The sequence below is a fragment of the Hibiscus syriacus genome, unplaced genomic scaffold, assembly GCF_006381635.1.
Source record: "Hibiscus syriacus cultivar Baekdansim isolate YM2019G1 unplaced genomic scaffold, ASM638163v2 tig00110336_pilon, whole genome shotgun sequence".
NCBI classification, from domain to species: domain Eukaryota; kingdom Viridiplantae; phylum Streptophyta; class Magnoliopsida; order Malvales; family Malvaceae; genus Hibiscus; species Hibiscus syriacus.
Window position 1 is genome coordinate 162,881 of NW_024062690.1, and position 12,097 is coordinate 174,977.

The 12,097-nt window shown below is 30.3% G+C and overlaps 1 pseudogene; it reads right to left on the reverse strand.

Annotated features, from left to right (window-relative positions):
- Positions 1 to 2,308: 2,308 nt before the first annotated feature.
- LOC120120280 lies at positions 2,309 to 3,356 on the reverse strand (annotated as a pseudogene).
- Positions 3,357 to 12,097: the final 8,741 nt, after the last annotated feature.

Consider the following 12,097-nt stretch of genomic DNA (forward strand, 5'->3'; position numbering starts at 1 on the left):
TTTTTGCTTTTTAAAATGTTTGTTTCTGATTCTAACGTCAAACCACTTGGAGTTTTTTCCCCCTTTCGTAAACAAATGAAAGTAATTTCGTTTTATTTCGTTTTTCTTGGTTATATGTCTCCCTCTCTCTTTCGGGATTTAACTAACATTGGGAGGCTTTCTCCAGATTTTTCGCAGGAGAATGGTAAGACAAGGGTCTCGGTTGTAAAAAACTTTGGCTCCCTACATCATTATGTTTTGCAGTTTCTGTCTTTAGATTAGTTAAATTCATTATGTTTTCCTGTTCTGTCTTTAGATTAGTTAAACTATTTTTAGAACACTGTTAATGGGTTCAATTCCCATATCTTTTACTAAATGTTTGTCCAATAGTCTCTCCTCTCCTTCAAACTCTATTTTTTTTATAGAAAAATAACGTAAAAGAACTTATCTCGACATCTCAAAATTAATTTATAATTTATTTTTAAATAAATTACATATTTAATATTTTTTGTATTTTATTCTAGTTATTCGATTGTTATTTTTTTTTATAAAATCGTATATAATATCACATTTTATTCCTACTTTGATATCATGTTGTTAAATTTAACAGTTGACTTCACGAAAATAATAATGTGACATAATATAACAATAATATCAGTCTCAAAAATTACACATTTTATTAAATTGGTCTTGATTAAAAAAATGCAATAAGTCTTCAATATTTAAAATTATTAAATTACTTCAAATTAAATAAAAATGATATAATTTTTAAATATTAAAATTTGTTAAATTAAGATCAACTTGATATTTATAAGTTTTGAAGATAAATTATCATTATAATATGTCATATCATTATTTTGTTTAATAATTAATTAAATTTAACGACGAGATATCAAAATAAAAAAATAAATATTTTATCTTATTTTTTACCCTGGCTTGGAGATGGAGATTAGCACGTTGATTCATTTCCAAGATAAAAAAGATATTTGAACAGTCTCCGTCATACCATAACCATGGCTCTAACAAGTCACCATAGAACTGCTAGATCAAACTTTATCGCACTAGTAGAATGTTTGAAGAAACCATTCTACAATGTGCAAATAAAGCATGGATAATCCCACCAACATTCAAGTGCAGCAGCCCTAGCTCATCTAGAGATCAAATTAATTGGACTTTTATATATAAAAAAAGGCAAGATTGTACAAACTTCCATCAATTCCAAAAACAGCCGTATGTCTCACGTACCATCAATTCCATCAGGGGAAAAGGAGCAATTTTGTTACCACAGTGTTCCAGATCACTTATAAATGTCAAATGAATCACTCTTCAATTAAAATAAATCAAAGTCATAATATTTGATTCCACAAAGACAACTGACCATATCCTGACCTATGTTGCACGAATTTTCAGAATGCATATTTACTGAAGTAAAAATGATATACCACAAATTTTGTTACTTGGTGCACAACATGCATGCCGGCCAAAACTATACATTTTATACCATTCGAACCTATAACCCATCAAATGCTTGCGACGAGATTGTTCCATATTTTGAACCCATAACTTGTTTATTTGTTTGGGTCGAGGTCGACACATATTTTGAACTTATAACCTCACTAGTTACTTACGGTGAGGTTGTTGTTGCCACCTAAACCACATCTATCACGTGTCCATCGGCATCGGAATTTGAAAAAATCCCCACGTTAACCTCAATTGACTTTGTCATACGGCCGTTTTATGTTACGGGAAACTAGCTGTTTTAGTAAATGATGTATCGAAGTGATTAATTTTAAAAAGGTGAATATTGGTTTGGGTGCAAAATTCGGTAACTTCCAACTTTAGGTGGCCTTCGTGCTTGAGTCGAAATGTCATGTTTTTTAAAGTAAAAACCTGAAGTTGAAATGTCTCGGGGGTCCAATCCAAGTAAAACTTGAAGATTCCTCGAGGATTTCTAAAATAATGTAGGAAATAAATGAAAACAAAAGAGAGAAAAAAAGTTGTCCAAAAAGAATCTTATCTCCAGATTTCTGTCTTTTATCTCCTTCCTAACACTAAATTAACGAGTGGTCAAGAGTTGTGTCTTCCTTTATCGTCTCATGCTCCAAAAAGTTCCTACTCCTCTCAACAAGTTTGAACGGAAGAAATAATTTCAAATAATAATAAGTATTCACATACATTAAAAACTAAAGAATTGTTTCAATTCTGTTTTCCCTTTATCTTCACACAAATAATTCTATAGAAAAAAACATTAAAAGAGCACAAAAAAGAAGGCCCTTATGTGATCATGAAAAGAAGAAGAAAAATTAGCAGTGCCCATGAAAAAGAGAGGCTACATGATCCAGGTTTCAAGGCGGTTGCTTGTTAGAAGAATTTCAGACTCTAACAAAGAGCTGTATCTGAAGTTAGGGTTTGATCCATACAAGGCTTGAACGCCTTCTACATCATCAACTTTAAGATCCGCTTTCTTACTCCGAGGCTTCAAGCTCGGATACATCACCGCTTCCTTCACCGAGCTATGAGCTAAGCCGAGTATATGCCCAATCTCATGCGTCGCCACTGATTCCAAGTCAACGGCCACTTTTGATTTCACTTTCCCGAAATCAACGGCCCACGTTTCAGCTTCATCTAGGTGGAACCTCCCGTTCTCTGGTGAAAAAGCATGACCTAACACTCCTAATACCCCATCGAACGGTTCTCCGTCGCCGTGATCTCCCTGAAAAACCGATTTTGATATTGGCCGATCCGTAATCTTCTATCTCCGTAAAGTTTACCGGAATCACTGAAGCCCACTTCGAAAACGAGCGTCGAAACACTCCTCTGATTTCTGGTAAGCTTATGTAATCGATCATATTCGAAGGCAAAAAGGCGTAGTTTAAAGTCATCGGCGACCCACGCTCCCATCTTGGACTTCCATAAAAATAGGCAAAATGTTTGGTTGCATGGACTTTCGGACCGGTGTCGGAAACGCCGCACCTGGGGGACATGATTGCCGATATCGTTTCGGAATCAAGCTTTCCGGTCACCGGCAATCCGAACTTTTCTTGATATAAAATAACGGCTGATTCGAATTTAGCATCGAAAACGTCAGTGAAGCTATCGTTTTGGTTGTCGGGAATCGATAGGTAGCCGAACCGTTGGAAAAATTTCTTGAGTTCCGACATGCCACTGACGTGGCTACCTTTCTCGGCTTCCTTAAAGCGATTAAAACTATGCCACATAGCGTTGTGATCATCGGTCGTTATGACAGTTACTTGTCCTGGTGTGATTCTGGCGGGAAAGCAAAAACGTGGGAGAAAACAGAGGAAAAGGAAGAAAGAGAGGAAGGACAAGTAACTAAACAACCGAAACATAGTTTCCGTTTTCAGTTATTTTTGGGGTTTAGAATTTAAATTGAAGGAATTGGAAGGCTTTTATTAGGAGATTAGGTCAGAATTTATTTTCAAAGAATCGATTTTTTAATTTTTATATTTATTAAAAAAAATTGTAAAAATCAAAACAAGGTCGATGAACAAGAAAAGGGAAGAGTTCAGGTGGACAGATTCTACCCAGAGATACCGACTTTGACGGCAGAAAATGGTGGTTTAACCACTGCCTCAGTTTGTAAGTATATGTTTCTGGGTATCTGATTTAAAATTTCATTTGGGTGGGGATTAAGGAGATACTTTAAAAATCTTAGTTTAATATTCGCTTGTTTTATTCTTGTTGTTTGTTGACCAAATAAGCTGATTTCAGCATTAGTTTCCAACAAGGTTTTCCTTTGCCATTGTTCCAAGTTCCAACTTTAAATTACAAGACAATTCTTGCGTGTTTTCAATTACACTGTTTCTTTCGGTGGGGTTAGGACAATGAAAAATTCAAAGAGTTGGAGATGCTAAGCGTCAACTTAGAAATTTCCTCATCTCTGCCCAAGAAGAAAAGAAGCTCAATTTCTATCTTTAGTCCAAGTATTATACATAAATTGCAGATATGCTTTTTATACTATAATTTGGTTGATTTTAATCCATGTGTTTTTCAATTTTAAAAATATTTCAGTCCTTACTAAAATAATATGTGATCGATATGACTAAATCAAATTTAAGAATAGAAACTAAAATTATAAGTTATGCATAATTTTGAGATAGTAGATTTATCGGCTACTATTTGGGTTTAGTAGAAAATTTCAAAATTTTAAAAGTATAAGACTAAAAAAATCAAATTAGGATATATTGACTAAATCTACAATTTATACTTGATACAAGGACTAATAGAAGAATTTTCCAAAAGTTAAAGAAAATTTCAGCCCTCAAGACACAAATATCTTATTTAATAGGTGATTATGCGATCTAACTAAATTAAATTAAGAGTTTTTAAATAATTATGTTTTATTTATTTGATAATTTACTTTTTAAATTGAGAAATTATATAACCAGTAAGGAGACCTTATAAGCAGGCAATTGAATTTAGGTTAGAGTTCTTATTATCTAAAGATATATTAATAATGTGTTGGGAAGAACTTTTCAACTCTATCATTAGGAATTAGTATTTGGTCAAATCGAATTAAGAAATTTTGAGTTAGTCGAGTTGACGAGTTTTATTATATGATTTAAATTTTATTTTAAATATTTTTAGTCGAATTGTTAAAATTTCTCTTCAAATTTAATTATAATTATTTATAATATTCATGTATGGTTCTAATTATATATATATTGATATTCTTTTTATATATGTGAGTAAGATTGATAATATTATTTAATAAATTAAATTTATAAATACATTATAGTGATATTTTTAAAGAAGAATTTTGAGTAAAAGTATTGATTGAAATAAAAACCAGTCAAGGATTTGATGGGAAGAAAGAATTTATATAAAAAAATTATAATCAAATGATCAATTTGAATAAAATGTAAGTTACATGGAAATTTAAGGTATATGAATATTTTATAGTAGTAAAGGAGCATGTGATTCAATTTTGGTCAAAATGAACTTATAATGAATGAAAAATTGAAGAAACGTAGAAAACATACAAAGTTGAGGAACTAAATTGAAAAAAAGAAGAAAAGAATTTTGATTTCAAAAAGGAGGAAATGAAGCTACCTGGGTATTCTACTGTGGCTTAAATTTGTTCAAAATGAACTTAAAATGAATGAGTAATTGAAGAAATAAGGAAATCAAGGACTGAATCGTAAAATCATTATATTATTTAGTTAAAGATAAAAACGACATCATTTTAAAATTTAGTTTTAATTTGGTTTTTTAAATAAGTACAATTTATACTCAATTCAAACTTAAAAATTAATTCACTAATTAGAATTGATTAAATAATTTAAAATTATATATAATATTTTTAAGTTGAATCGAATTTTATTCCCTTATTCTTATAAATTTAGGCTTAGCATTACCAAACTTGATCTTTCTTTCAAATAGTATTATGAAAGCCTGTAACAGCAAAAAAAACATAGAATATATCTTTAATGAGTTGAAAGTTCAAATAATTCAAAATACTTAACCACATTATGACTTGACATTTTTCTTTTACAAATTATGAAATTACCCCAACACTTTTTCATTTTTTGTGAAAAAGTTCATAGTTTTGAATTCCCTTTGATTTTTCGATGATGAAGCATCTTCTTCCAAATCCCAACGGTGGGAGATGGAGAAGAAGGAACCAACGGTGGGAGATGGAGAAGAAGGAAGTGAATTGGATATCTCGATTCTATGCTGATCAGATGATAGATATGATAAATCATAGTGGTTTAAGGTTTTATGAGTTTTGAATTTGGGATTGGATTTGTGATTTAGGTAAAATCTAAACTAATAGAGTGGTATGAGATGATGAGGTCAGTTCATTGATATCTTGATTGGTCGAAAAGGATGTCAGGGAGTGGTAGTTGCAGCGCCAGTGTGATAGGGATCAAATTGTAGAATTTTCATATTTAGAGGGAAAAGATAAAATCAAAAAACAGAAAGAAAGGGAAAATGAGATGGATGCCATGTCAACAAAAATCAGTCCACATCAGCACACACGACTATCATGTCACTTTTTTTTTTGTTTAACATTCGAGTGACCAAAACGTGAACAAGTCGAAAGTTCAATGAGAAAACTGTTTCTTTTTTAATTTAGTGACCAAAACAAGAGTGAAAAGAAACTTGAGTAATGAAATTTATATTCACCCTTAAACCAAACTTCTTTTTTGTTTGTACATTAATTAAATCAAATTTTTGAAATAAATTATTGATTAATTAATTTTAGTTAGACAAAAGAGCATTTAATCTTAAAGTATTCCCTAATTTCGTTTTCAAAAGTTGATTGAAGTTATCTTCATAAATGAGTGCATTAATTCATTATAAAATACCTTATATTTATTTCCTTTAAAAATATTATCAATGCTATTTCAGATGGTCCAAGCAAGCCACTCTTACTTTCCCTTTCCAAAACGAATTATTTAATTGATTCCTTCATAAAAATTTATGTAAACATACTATTTGCTTATCCTTTGGTTTTTGTCAACATTTTTTCCAATTTTTATTTTATTGTTCATATTCAAAAATAATAATATATACTATTTTTACACATAACACGTATTTTTAATTTTGATAATCGTTTTTTAAAATATAAGTTTTGATTAAATGATGTTACTTTGGTGATGTGATATGTTAGCACAAGAGGCTAATTTTTAATTTGAACACTGAATTTTAGATAAGATATTAATTCGGCCATAAAATTTAGATAAAATATCAAATATGTCCTTGAACATTAGATAAAGTGTCACTTTAACCTTTGAATCTGACTAAAATCCCATGTCGCCAACCGCCACTCACCATTGTCACTGGTATATGATATATATATCATCAAAAAATATCTTGAACTCCACAAATCTAACCTATAACCCTTGACTTCCTTTAAAATTAAACCACAATTCTTTTTATTTTTCATATGTTTATTTAATGTGCAATTTATTTTTCATTTACCATAGCTGATTGGATTAGCGTAGCAAGTTTAATTGGGGATATTTCTGGAGCTTTACTAATAAAAGAGATCTTTTAAATGCTCCATCAAACTCCATAACTTTCTTCTCAAATAGCCTTCATTTACGGGAATAGTAATCAACTTGGTTTACATGCAATTACTCCCCATGATGCTAACTATTGAGTTGTTCGAATTCATCAGATAACTTTAATAATTAAAGAAGATATTATTCTTTATTAAGATTTTAAGTTAGAGCAGTTATGCTTACGAGTATATATATTGCCTTTGTGAAAATCATATAATCAAGTACCCTACAAGCCATGCTGCTGGTAATGTACTACTGTTATTGTGTAATTGACAACTTATTTGTTCCATAACGGATTTTATCTCGTACTATGTTTGTAATATCCCAAAAATTGGGCTAGTGACCAAAATAGAAAGTTTGAGGATCCAAGTAGAAAATTGGAAAAGTTTAAAGACATAAATGGTATTTTTCCCAAAAAGAAATTATTCTATAAATGGATTTAGTTTAATGACCAAATTATAAGATTTTGAAAGTTTGGTGACCAAAGTATAAACTTTGAAAAGTTCAGGGACCAAAATATAATTTTAAAAAGTTACAAATGGGTCACGAAAATAAGAAAATAAAAATATTATCTTCACATTTTTAAAATGTTGGAAAATAATATTTAATGATTTAATTCCATATTTAATTTGAATCGTTGGATTAAAGTGGCATGATTGTAATTTTTGGAAATTGCAAGGGTAAAATGGAAAATTTGTCTATCTTTGACTATTGGAAGATGATAAGGTTGTTGTAACTTGGTATTAATGTAAATATCAAGTTCATTAAGGGTAAATTAGTATGTATATTTTGATTTTAAGTGTAAAGTGCTAATTTGACATTTAATGAATTTTTAATTCATTATTAATTAAGAAGAGATGAAGAAATATCATATGAATCTCTTCATCTTCTCCAGCAAAGACGTGAGCTCCTCCCCTAAAGGTAAGAAAACATTTTGTTTTTCAAATTTTGAGCCAATTCCTTTGGAATTCAAGTTATGTCGTGAAATAGGAAAGTGATCTACTCGAAAAACGCTATCATTTGGTACTAATATTTCTTTCTAATCTTGCTGGATTTCAAAGATCCCAAATCTAAGAGTTTATGTTCATGAAATTGATGATAAATCTTGAGGATTTAGAGGTTGTATATTCATTTTCAGGCTTGATTTATGGTTAAAACATGTTCAGTCTTTCTAGAAATTATTCTTTAAATTCGGCCAAAAGAGGAAATTGTAGAACTTTGTGTTCTAATGAGAGTTGATTAAAGATTTGATTGTAGAGATGTTATAAGGTTGATTGAAAGTTGATTTCATGCTTGAATCGAATCAAAATCGAGCAAAATCATGAAAACGTAGTTTTAAAGGATAAAATATTCGATCATGATTATTTGAGTGAGAAGAATTATGGAAAAATTATATAAGGTCTGGAAATGATGTAGGAAGTATTCTATTGGCCTTAGAAAAATTTGGGGACCATTATGTAATTTTTGAAAAGTTTGGGGACCAATTCGGTAATTTTAGAAAAGTTGTAAATGATTGTATAATTGTTTAATAGTTGATGTACTATGCTAGAAATTGTTGTTTTGAGATTAAACTGAGCATTTAGATGTGAAATATTATCATTTTGGAAGTTTGAAAGGATTAGTGATTTAAGTGCAACATTTACATAGTTGGGGTGCTCAAAGGTAATTGTACCTTTGTAAAAGTAATTGGTTGGTATAATTCCAGTACTGGAATTTCTTGAATTTCTAGAATTTCTGAAATTTTTGGTATTTAAAATTTAAGTGATAAAATAGTGAATGATCATTTTGTGTAAATTGGAAAAGTTGGTGCCAATATTAAAAGGAATTATTAAGTTTTAAGTATTTTGATAGAAAATGAGTTTCAAGTATCTTATGGATTTTGTTTTGGAGATGTGTTTATGTTAGTACAATACTAACATATGTAACGCTATGAAATTTTGATTTGTACAGATCGTGATTGATTTGTGACTAAGACAAGTCAAGTATAAAAAGGATTATTGTGGATTATAGTGAGGAACATCTTTTGGATATATAATGTGTTAAGGTGTGTGCAATTTAATTTGTACTTATGTTATAGAATAAACATTGGCTTTCGATGAGCCAGTGACGGAGTTAATATGGTAAGAAGTGACTCCTAAAATGTTATATGAATTGTGATGTATGCATAACATTATATATGGATGTTTTATACATCATTGGGTAGGATTTGCGATAAGTCTATTTCCTATGTTGGAATGCATAATTCCATAAGTACAAGCATGTGATTGATATGATGGTATTTGTGCATGTATGCATTATGTGTCATATGTTATTATATGTGACATGATTTACTTGATTACATGTATATGCGATATGTGATACTGAACTACATGAATATATAAGAATATGATATCAGTTGTGTGATATGTTTGACATATTATTTTATGTGACATGATTGATGTGAGCATATGAGAATAAAATATAAGATACATGAATCTAATATATGTGAATACATTCATATGTGAGCAATATATGATATACGTGTTTATATGAACACATGATAAATGATATAAGCTATATGATATGATCTATATGATTACATGCAAATGTGATATATGTGATATGGGTTATATGAAAAGAGATCTATGAGATCATACAAGAATGTTATACAATGATCTATAAGATCATACAAGAATTATATAAGTGATGTGAACAATAATAAATGATAATGCCCATGTTATGTGATATAAGAGCTAGGGGTATAGTTGGCATGCCAAGAGTCGAGGGTTGCATATGTCCTATAAGACATATGATAGGTCCTTCGGGACACAGACATCCTTCGGGATGATAGGTCATTCGGGACACAGACATCCTTTGGGATGATAGGTCCTTCGGGACACAGATGACATCCTTCAGGATGATAGGTCCTTCGGGACACATTTTATACGAGCTGTGGTGACAGCATATGTGTGCACAACCTCATAGTACTCGCATACCTTGAGTTCTCAGTAATGTACATGGGATTATAAAAGATACCAATATTGTATATGGGCCTACAAAAGATATCAAAAGTATACATGGAATAATACATGGACTATTAAAGAGATAACATAAATACACTGTATGTGATGTATATGTTTTGTTATATGAAATATATTACAAGATTTATATGTGATATTGTGTATATTGTTGAGTGAAATGTATTACATGATAATGATATTGATGTTGAGAATGATAGAGATCATGATAATGATGTTGATAATGATGACATATGTGCATGTAAGCATTTTGTTATATGAAATGTTATATGTTTCTATTATATGCTTTATATGCCTCACTAAGTCAACGACTTAGCGTGTGATTATTTCACACGTAGGTTCCGAGAAGAGGAAGAATGATAAAAGTTAAGCAAGACATGTCGGTTTCTCCTTTCCAAAGATCAGATCAGAAAAGATTTGAATGGTATGTATTTTGTAATACTAATTATGTCGGCGTGTAAATAAAGATTTGAATCTGTTATACGCTAAATATTTTTTGTAAATTATTCAGTTTTATTTAGTGAAAGTTTTAAAATTATTCACTATTTTGTACAAGTAAATGTTATGAAAAGTCAATGTGATACCTCAGACTCATATCCGGGTTGGGGGTACTATATTTAATGGCATCAGAGCTATGGTTTAGCCGATTCTAGGCATAAACTGAAGTCAAAAGTGTTTTAATAAGTATACATGACAACACAAAGTGAAATATTTTCTGATCTGGTAATGTAAGGAGTGTGATGTCTTGTTAATAGAGAATATTTTTCATGATGTTGAATGATATTTTGATGTGTTTTCAATTTTATGCTTCTTTAAATTATAGTATGAATTTATCAAAAAAGTTAAAAGGGTGCTCTTAACCCGAGTTCAAGGGTGAATTTGAGGAAGGTTCTGTTGTTACAGACCTTTGGTTAAATGATATGAAGATAATGTTAGAAGGTTTTTATTTCTCCAAATTGGAGAAGTTAGATTGAGTAGTTTAGTTACTACGTGGACAAGCTAGAATATGGTGGACAAATGCCACTATAAAGAATGATTCAAAAGAGTCTTCCAGCCATCATTAAACTCTTTTTCCTTTGTAAATTCGTAACCTTAATTTAAGGTTATACGAACTAGTAAGGCGTGTCCGCGCCTTAACTGAAGACTTTTTCTACTATAGCTCAGGATGAATAAGTTGTGCCCACGCCTTATGCGAAAACTTCTTCTGGTCTTGCCAACTTCTTGAATTCTGATTTTTCCTCCTTAATTTAAGGAGATATCATAGAATATATGAGCTTGAACCAAGGGAATTATACCTTATATGGGTATGAATGTAAGCTTAATAAGTTAAGCGTATTTGTAGCTGAGTTATTAGTAAATCAAATGATTATGAGTTGGATTGAGAATAGATATCAAGTCCATAAAACTTGATAGAGTTACCTTTTGAAGGTAAATTTACGAAAATGGATTGTATAACATTCCATGTGGCAATGAATTATTGTTTAGATTGAGATGAAATCTCAAGAACTTGAAAAGTGTCAAGTTCGTAATGATAAGAAAAAGAGTAAATTTGTTTACTAGTGTGATTTTAGCATTAACTGCTATGAAGTTATTGCTACAAATTGTCAATTTTTCTTATTGAACAATGTATACATTTGGAGTTTCATTTGATATGGAAAATGTTTCAACTGTTCGAGAATAATTTATATGGATCTGGAAAAGCTATACATATTACATAGGAAGAAATAAGGAATTTTAAAGTAGAGATATTCAATTCAATTTGATAAAAAGTGTTATTATTACAGAAGACCCATGGGTTATGATACAAGTGTTAGTCGGACAAATAGTAAATGACCGATAAATATTCAGGAGCTTATGTTACCGGTGAATCTTATGGGATTATCATTAAAGAAATTTAGATCATTTTGATCATAAGTTGGTTATCTCTGTATTAAGGTTGGGTTAATGGTCGCAAGAAGCGATTAATTTAGAAAGATGCAGAGAAATTAAAAATTTTAATGATTGATGAAAAGTGAAATCATCACTAACGTGATATCAACAATGGTTATGATTAAGATTTGTAAAAAGGAT